The following is a 9,044-nucleotide window of genomic DNA, read 5'->3' as shown; positions in this document are numbered from 1 at the left end:
CTATTGCGTGAGAGATGCTGTTTGTTTTAATTCACTAGTCTCGGTGACTACAAAGAAAGAGTTTACTTTATTAGGGTATTCAGAAATAGTTCAGAAGGTAGAAGACAGGTATACTTTGATAAAAGAGAGAAATTTGAAAAACAAAGCTACTAATTAGAGCAGATGTGTAAATGGGAGTCTCTGTGCAGTCACAGAACAGCATGAATGCATTGGATTCTAACAGTAAAATGATCAGTGCTGAAACAGTCAGTGTTGAGCAAGGATTAATGCTGAAATTTAAAATGTTTACTTCAAATTCCGGAGACTATGTCCCAATAGGTAGCACCATTAATATCTGGTCCTTTCTACTTCCTCCATATGAGCTACCTATAGATACTGGAAGCTAAGTTTAAAACCGGCTTGAAGGTAGGGTTATCTACCCAGAGACCATGCTATATAACTAACAAATGTCGAAGTTTTCCAGAAGAAACACTATTTCAGGGATACTGTTGTGGTGAATACTTTTAGTTGTCTACCTGTAAGACAATCTCCTCTATCCTTGCAGACAGAACTCTGATTTTGTGCAAGTATTAAATGGTCAGGTGTTTCAGAGGAAGACAAGTCTAAAACAATGATGGTAGGTTCATTACTCTTGCCGTTATATTTGATTGGCTTAGACAGAGCAAGTGTTTTAATTCTGGTCAATGAGATATGTGGAGAAGTCTAGTTGACCTCACATAATTTTGTAAAGAGACACAGTATGTTTTACTGTGGTGCCTGGAACTAAGAATTATCTTGGGACTATGAAGGTAGCCATTCTAAAAAGGCAAGTCAGTATAATAAAAATGGCTATGTAAAAAAATTGAAATAAATAGTATTCTTGATATTTAGCCTCTTGATTAATCAGCCTAGTAGTTGCTTTTTTTAATTTTTGAGATAAAAATATCTTATTTTAAAAAATACTGGTGTTTTTATTCCTATACATAGCTGAGCACATTTTAACTCTACATAGTAACCAATTTATATCACTGATGTGAAATTGCAACTCCATATCTTCTTTAAATTGGAGTAATTGAGGTGGATGGAATATAACTAAATTTGTGAGTAGGAAATATGAATCAGTGGTAAGTAAAAAATATGGCTGTTTTATGAAGCAAAACCTAAAGCAATACATAAATCTATTGCCTGTTAGGAGCAATGACTCAATCAAAATTAATTCATTTATGAAAGAGACAACAAACATTAAATACACTGACAAAACTAAAAGGAGGGAAACACCTTGCCAACTTAAAATACAAAGCACAATTTTTGCACCTTGTTTGAAAAGAGTTTATATTTATTATGCAAATGAAAAACACTGTGTAAGAAAATAAGAGTGTTAAAGACAGGATGATAATGGGGAGATTTGGAGGAAGTTCTAGGCTATTAAGAGACTAATTTCAGCAAGACCTCTCCTGGGTGGGTCAGGTACTAAGTTACTTCATCACGAGTACCCCCATCCAGCAAGCAGTCTAACCTGAAACTTTATAAACCTCCTTAGTTTCCCTTCTCTTCACAGATAAACCTGAGTCAGTCATTACCTTGCTGTTTTTAAATCAATGTTTCTTGAAGCCATTCCTATTTCCTATGTCTATGCCCACTCCCATAGTCCAGGTCCTTAGTAGACCTGACCTGTATTATTTTAAAGACCTCTACTTGGTCTTCCTACTGCTAATCTCCATACTCTTTCTCAGCTTTTTTTTTAACCACAAATATGGTAAAATAAAAAATTATTCACTAACTCTCCATTAAGGGTCTAAGAATTAATGCCCAAACTCTTTCTCATGGTTTCAAATACCAAGCTTCAGTTTCATTTCCTACCATTGCCAGTAACATTAAAATGGTCACTTTTCCTGACAAAGTCATATGCTTTTGTTTTATTCTTTTAAATCAGATATGTTTACACATGTATGCTTTACTTCATTCTGCTGCTTGTAGTAACTTAGAGATAATTTTATATTCAAATTGTCTCTACCTAGAACATCTTTCAGTCATCTTTAAATCTTGTTCAAATACCACATCCTCTATGAAATCTCCCCTAACATCTCCAAGTCAGGAATATTTTATCTTTCTGCCCTCATAGTAAATTGTTTACACTATGGTGTAACTTTTTTTAGAGTATTTCCTGTAATATTTTTTGTTATGAATGTGATGGTGAGCTCTCAGGCGCCTATATATTCCTACCTTGTTGGACGGGATTGGTGATGGGGAAAGAGAAGATTTTACCAGAGACATGAACCAGCTCATTTCTGTCATTGAGTGGAAGTTCCCCCCTGCACAGGCTTGAAAAGCCAGAGAGAGATGAAAGGGTACCTTACTAACATGTAGGTATAAGGAACAAACCTACAGGCTTCTGACTGAAACATTTTGCTTACCTCTAATATGAAAAACTCTACAAATAATCATGCTACTGCTGCACGTTGTCTTTTAAATAGAAACAATGTTAGGATAAATTCACCTGTGTGTGAGCCTGTCGCTCTTTATATAGTTTAATTAGAGGTCATTCTCCATTTGTTATCTTTTAAAATTCTATGCTAGATCTTATCCTACCTATAATAAAAGTTCTTACTGTAATATGATTAAGGGGAAAAAAAAAACCTCCTTCTGAAACCAGAAAAGCCAGCGTTTGGTCTGCCTGTTACCTACCAGACCCAATAAGCAGAGACAGGGATTGGATCTTTATGTGTGCTTTATTCCAATGGCCAACGATCTAAAAGGGCTGCAGGTTTGTACCCCAACAGGCCGTCCTGCATTTCCTTGCAAGCTAGCCTTTTTATAACAGAGAACAAAGTATGGTGAGGCGTTTGGAATTCAGGGAAAATTAGATTTAAAAAAAAGTGCAGCATTCTCATCCTGGGTAGTTGCCTATCCCTGGCACACAAACTTGCGGATATCTCCAGCTGTGGCCCAGGCTGGTGGTCATCTTTATTTGCCTTAGCTTTACCCCAGGTGGCCATCTGTCTCTCCCTGGAGCACAATGTCCGAACATCACCTTGATTGCTTATGGTCTCTTGAGAAGCGCAAAGATCAATCGCTGTGATTTCCTGGCTCAGGGTGGGCTGTATGTGCAGCTCCTGAAATAACAGCTTTTTCATATACATTTACTACTTAAGCTTATCAATTTCCTAAAACTAAAATTTTCTAACTTTTGAGTCTCACGTCACTTCCATGACTTATGTAATCACTTTCATCTGGCCACTGTTGCCTACTTCTGTCTCTTAACTCTTCATTTACCACACTTCAAAGTCCAGCCTTTTTCAGGCCTCTCATCAAGCTCATGCCAGCCTCAGAGACTGACTTCTTGCAGTGTCCTTTGTCTGGAATCTTTTTACACCAGAAAGGTGCACGCATGGCAGGCTTCATTTGTTCACACACGTCTCAGCTCAAAAGTGTCCTTGGCTAGCGTGGCCTTGCCAAATCACTATGGCTAATTAGCACCTAGAATCTCTTTTGTTTACTGTCTAAAATTATTTTGATTTTAACATTTTTATGATTGCTCTGTGTTGCCCTGAGGAAAATATAAACTTCTTGAGGGCAAGATAAAGTTTGTCTCTGTTTTACTCTTCTATCCTCAACACACAATATAGAAAATAACTGGAGATCAATAGATATTGGTTGAATGAATAAAGGATGAATAAATAAATGAATGATATCCTCAGAAAGATTTTTGGGAAGTAATTGTAAAGAATGAACCTCAGCATTCTAGTGCAAGTGGGAAGAGTAGGACACAGAAATTGTGTTGTACTTGTCTTTCCAAACAAAATCCTGCATTAGCAAAATATTAATTTAAAGCAGCTTAGAAATGAAGGGGAAATATGTTAAATAGATTTTTTCTTACAGTTTTCAACACAATAAAGTGAACTCTTTTAGGCTGTTGAAAAATAAGTTTTATTTAGTTGTTGTATCATAATCCAAGATATCTCAGGACAAGATTATTAAAATTCTCCAAAAAATACCAATTTTTGTTTCTTACCTGCAATAATTAGCCTTGAGATACATTATATGTATGCTTTGCTTTAAATGTCTTTCTTTAGATTTTTAACTTGGAAATAAGTAGAATAAAAACACATAAGAAATAAAAATGTTTTATTAAAAACTTTTCCATGTTTTTACAGCAATTAGGAGCTAGATACACATAGAATGATAATCCTTTATTCTTAAAACTAAGGCTGATATAGTCATTGGTTTTGCTTATATTCTACACCACTGCTTTCTATATGTTCGATGTTTTATGTGTTTCACAAATTTATTACATCTAATGAGTTCCCAGACAAACCTGATTTTAGTAGTAACCAGCTGTTCAAATTATGTTTTTACTGCAAGGAACAATTTCTGTAAGGAAGTTAGGCAAGTGAGGAGTCAAAGGTTTGGCTTTCTGAGCCCTCCAATTCTTTTAAACAGTTTCATGTGGCTCATTAAGACAGATCCTGGATTTTACTAAAAAACATATTGGACTCACAGCAGAGGTAAAGGTTAAAAATAATAACATTGTTTCCATACAGACAGTCAAACTAATATACTTCCCCTCTTTAAACATGTTGATATACATGACATAAACACATAATTGGGTTGTTGAATTTTTTGAATAGTCAAGGCTATCATTGCTATGTTTTGTGCCACGCCAGGTGCATCTAAGAATTTAAAAGCTGATTTGTCTTTCTTAGAACGAGGAGAGTAGCTATTCTTTTAGGTAATTCAAATGCCAACACAATGTAGAGCCGTGTCTTGTGGCAATAGTCAAGAAACTGCTTAAACTCACAGTGTCAGGACCTGGGCAAATATAAATTCAAGGGGACAAAAGTGTGGTGCTGAAGATTAAATATTCAATAACCTTGCCACTGAAACAAAGTAATTTGTTGATTTATTTTTTAAGAATCATTTGGATTACCAAATGCTTATTTTGACATCAGGTTAGTTAATGACGCAAGAATGAATTTTTATAGTCATACAAGCATTTCTGGGTAAGTGGTAGAGTTGTTAAAATGTCCACATGAAACAAGAATTGATTGCCCCACTAATAATATTTGACAATCATAATTCATAAAGATAGCAGAAGATACAATTCACTTGAGAAAGATGAGGAAATAAATTACCTATGTTAAATTAAACAAGGAAGCTATTTGATTGTTGGTTCGCAGGCCAGCAGTCAATCCACTAAGACACACCAGCCAGTGCTACGAGGGAGCTATTTAAAAGAGGCTTTAATGCTTTGGTGGCCTATGTAAGCCAACAAAGACTTAAGCCTGTAAATGCTTCAAGTTAAAAAAAAAAAGAAAATCAAAACCTAAGGACAATCAATTACAAACAGCCAACTAGAGTTTGCCAAATAATACAACTGCTTAAGCTATAGACAATCAAATAACGTTCTTGCTTTGCTTCTGCCTTTTCTCCATAACAGTTCCCCCCAGTTCCTGTCAGTGGAATGTTCCTGACCACTTTGAGCTTTGCTTGCTTAATTTGCATCAATTTTTTTGCTCCAATGAATTCTTTAAAATTTTAATATGCCTCAGTTTATCTTTTAATGCCTGTATTTTAAAAAGAAACTGGAGAGGATTCTAATATTCCTGAGGAGTGGATGAAGAGGAAAAAGAAAATCAAAGGAAAGAGGTAGGGCTGCCAAAATTTAGTTTCATTAAATTTAAAAAATAATGTGAAGAAGGAATTTGATTCAACTTATTTTATTTCCAACCAGAATGTTTTGAAAAGAATAAATGAACTGTTGATGAAAATAACTACTGAAGTTTTTAACTGAAGTTAAAATCAAATATCAAGTAATTATTTGACATAGAATAATAGCCTAGAAAATAAACAAAGAAATATATATGTTATAAAATCCCTATCTTTCCTGAAGTCATATTGGCTGTTGGTGTTGTTTTTTAATTTCTCTAGAGCCATCAGTGAAACCATTTTTGGGAACAGTGTTGTTCCTTTTCTAAATGATTCATATTAATAAGTGAGGTAGCAGTTAAGTCTTTAATTAGAACTACTTATTTATGTATGTTAGACTCATAGAATTTGGGCAGCAGGGATCTCTACTTACTCGTCTGAATGCAAAGTGAATTAATTATACTGGGGAAATCTGACAAGACTTGGAGGAGATATAAAGAAGAAATACATTGACTTAAAAAATGCCAAAATGCTCTAAAATATTATTATAATAAAGATAAAATAAGAGATGAAAAGATTTTGAAGAGACACACCTATATGGTCTTCTGAAAAAGCACCATTCAGCTTCAAAGAGTCTTATGGATGTCCATGACATCAGGGAAAGGAAATGAAAGTCCAATGTACTGTACTACATGTAGCGTTTTATGTATAGGCCCCCATGCCTCTGGGGACCTCAGCATGGATGATGTCATTTGGTGCTTAATGTGTTCTAAGCATAAAATACATGCAATCTCTTTTTAAATAGAATTTAGAAGATGGTAAAATTTTAAGACGGTAAAACTAATCAAGGTCTGAGGAAAAGCAATTTACAGACAGTTGGCAGATTTCAAGTTATCTTCTTTTATGTAAATATTATATGATTCCTACCAATCTAGATGCTAGCAGCCTGATGCAATTTTTTACCAGTAATCCACTTTTAAATCTAGGTCCAGGAATTGGTATCTATATCCTTATTAATGAATAGAGTAAAAAAAATGAATAATTACATAATACTGTGAGTAAATACTGAGTAAATACTAAATCCTTCATCTTTTTAGCCATACAAACAATATTATTTTAGTTTATAGTACTCTCTAGGAGTTGTCTAATAAAGCCTAATAATTTGTTTATCTAGATCCCAATACACTTTCAAAAGTGATGGCTTTAGTTTTCTGGTGGCTGCTGTTATTATTTTTGGAACAAACATTCCATGTCTGTAGTTTGTAAGCCCTAAGTTTCTTCTTTGCTTTCTCTCTCTTTCTTACATGATAATTGGTTAAAAGATAAGTCTCTTAGCTTTGTATGGTAATATCTGATGTACCACAGCCTACTGAATTTTAAAATTGCAATCTGCTCAAGCTCACAAAGGAAATTGTGCAATCGAAATTCATTTCAGTTTAAGCAAGCTTAGTTAAATATCAGATTGCCAGTCATTAGGGAAACAGCAGAGGCATCTATGGATAATGATCATTTGCTTCTTTAGAAAAGATCCCAAATCACCATTTCATACATACTAATAAGTGTCATATTGACACTGAGAGGGAGAAGAGTTTGCCACCCTAAAATATGCCTTTATTGGGATATTAATTAAGTTGGTTATTTTTAAGACCAACTTAAACTTTTACCTCCCTCTCACTTGTCTAAAGGAATTTAGATAGAAAAATCTGCTTCAAGGGAGGGAGCTATTACTTTAGCATCATAATATAAACTGGCAGAGAAGGAGGAACCTAGCAGTCTGTTCATTAGATTCTTCTCAGTGTCCCATTGTTTCTGGGTGGCCCAGCAAGAATGTGTTTGCTCTTTCTCATTTACCTGTGAATTTTCCAACATTTTCTTTTAAGTCCAAACTACTACCCCCTTCCCTCTTTAGTTCACAATGATATATAAGCTTTACCTGCCAGATTTATCCTAAGGTCCCATATTTTTAGGGAGACCTTGTAGATACATACGTAATAAATGTGGTTACTTCTCTCTTATTTTCTCCCATTAATCTGGCTCATGTCAATTTAATTATTAACATGATTTCTCTTCTACAGCATCTACATAATGAATAAATATATAGATTTCTGTTATGGTTCAGCTTTGCAAGATTTACTTAATTGTATATACTATGTCCTAGTAAAGCATTTCCATTTTGATATATTCTGGTACCATGTCTTTCCATTAAGAACTACGTAACTTGTTTAATCTTCTGGGGCTTAATTTATAATCTCTGCAAGTGGATGTGAGATTGAAAGACAACTAGTCTGCTGAAGGAATGGAAATGCACTTTCATATAGATCCACACCACTTTTGCTATAAATACCACAGTTAGTTACGAAAAGACAGGATGTAAGTCTTAGTGCAAGTTATAACCCTGCCCTTGACAGAGAAACAAGTAGTGAGACAGAACATGAATGAGGACATTGCCTGGGCTTATTTGTTTGAAAATCTACCCCTATGCTGACAGCTGTGATATTAACAGATTTAGAGTGCATCAAAAATAATTTATAGGGCTACATGAACAATTTTCTACTGTAATCAATAGTTTTGATACTTCCACAGCAAAAGTTTCTGTTCTTTTTTTTAAATTAAAAACTATGAATTTTGCCCCTGCTTAAGTGTAACTTCCTCTTCTCTTTTTATGCGGATGTCACTTGGAAGATAGACTGCAGAAATATCAATCCCACCTTTCTGTGGATAGCTTTTCTTATTACATAGAATGCAATCACTAGTTTTTTTAGATACTTTATTTGTTTTGGATTTTCCACTTAAAATGTGAAGTGCTCAGCTAAGAAATGGTAAAAATAAATAGCATAAGAGAAAGTTTTTACTCTCTCTGATAAAGATGGTAATCAATATTTAAAACATTTTTTTAAAGATTTTATTTATTTATTTTTAGAGAGAGGGGAAGGGAGAGATACAGAGAGGAAAGAACTGATATGCAAGAGAGACATCAATCAGTTGCCTCTCTCATGCTCTCAACCGGTGACTTGGCCCACAACCCAGGCATATGCCCTAACTAGGAATCAAACCGGCAGGACCCTTCAGTTCTCAGGCCAGCACTCAGTCCACTGAGTCACAACACCAGCCAGTGCATATGATGGTAATCAATACTAAATCTTACCTCTTGAATTCTGTGAATACCATTGCTGTCCCCAAACCGTGACTATGATTCTATAAGCAACCAGGATGAGGAAAATAATTTTTTAGGGGAGGAAAAATATATTTTTTTCCTCAGGTGGTTAACAGTTCCACAAAGAAATAAGCAGGTCTTAATTGATTTCAGAATTTTTACAACTATTTGTCCCAAATGATTTACTCCCTCTCACTTTAGCGCCTTATACAGGGCAAGGAAAGGTCAGGAAGGAAGGTCTGGAAGTGCTCAGAGAGGTATGTGC

Source organism: Pteronotus mesoamericanus, unplaced genomic scaffold (genome assembly GCF_021234165.1).
Source record: "Pteronotus mesoamericanus isolate MK-2021 breed Mesoamerican mustached bat unplaced genomic scaffold, CSHL_Meso_final scaffold_651, whole genome shotgun sequence".
NCBI lineage: Eukaryota > Metazoa > Chordata > Mammalia > Chiroptera > Mormoopidae > Pteronotus > Pteronotus mesoamericanus.
Note: the sequence above shows the minus strand (reverse complement) of the source record.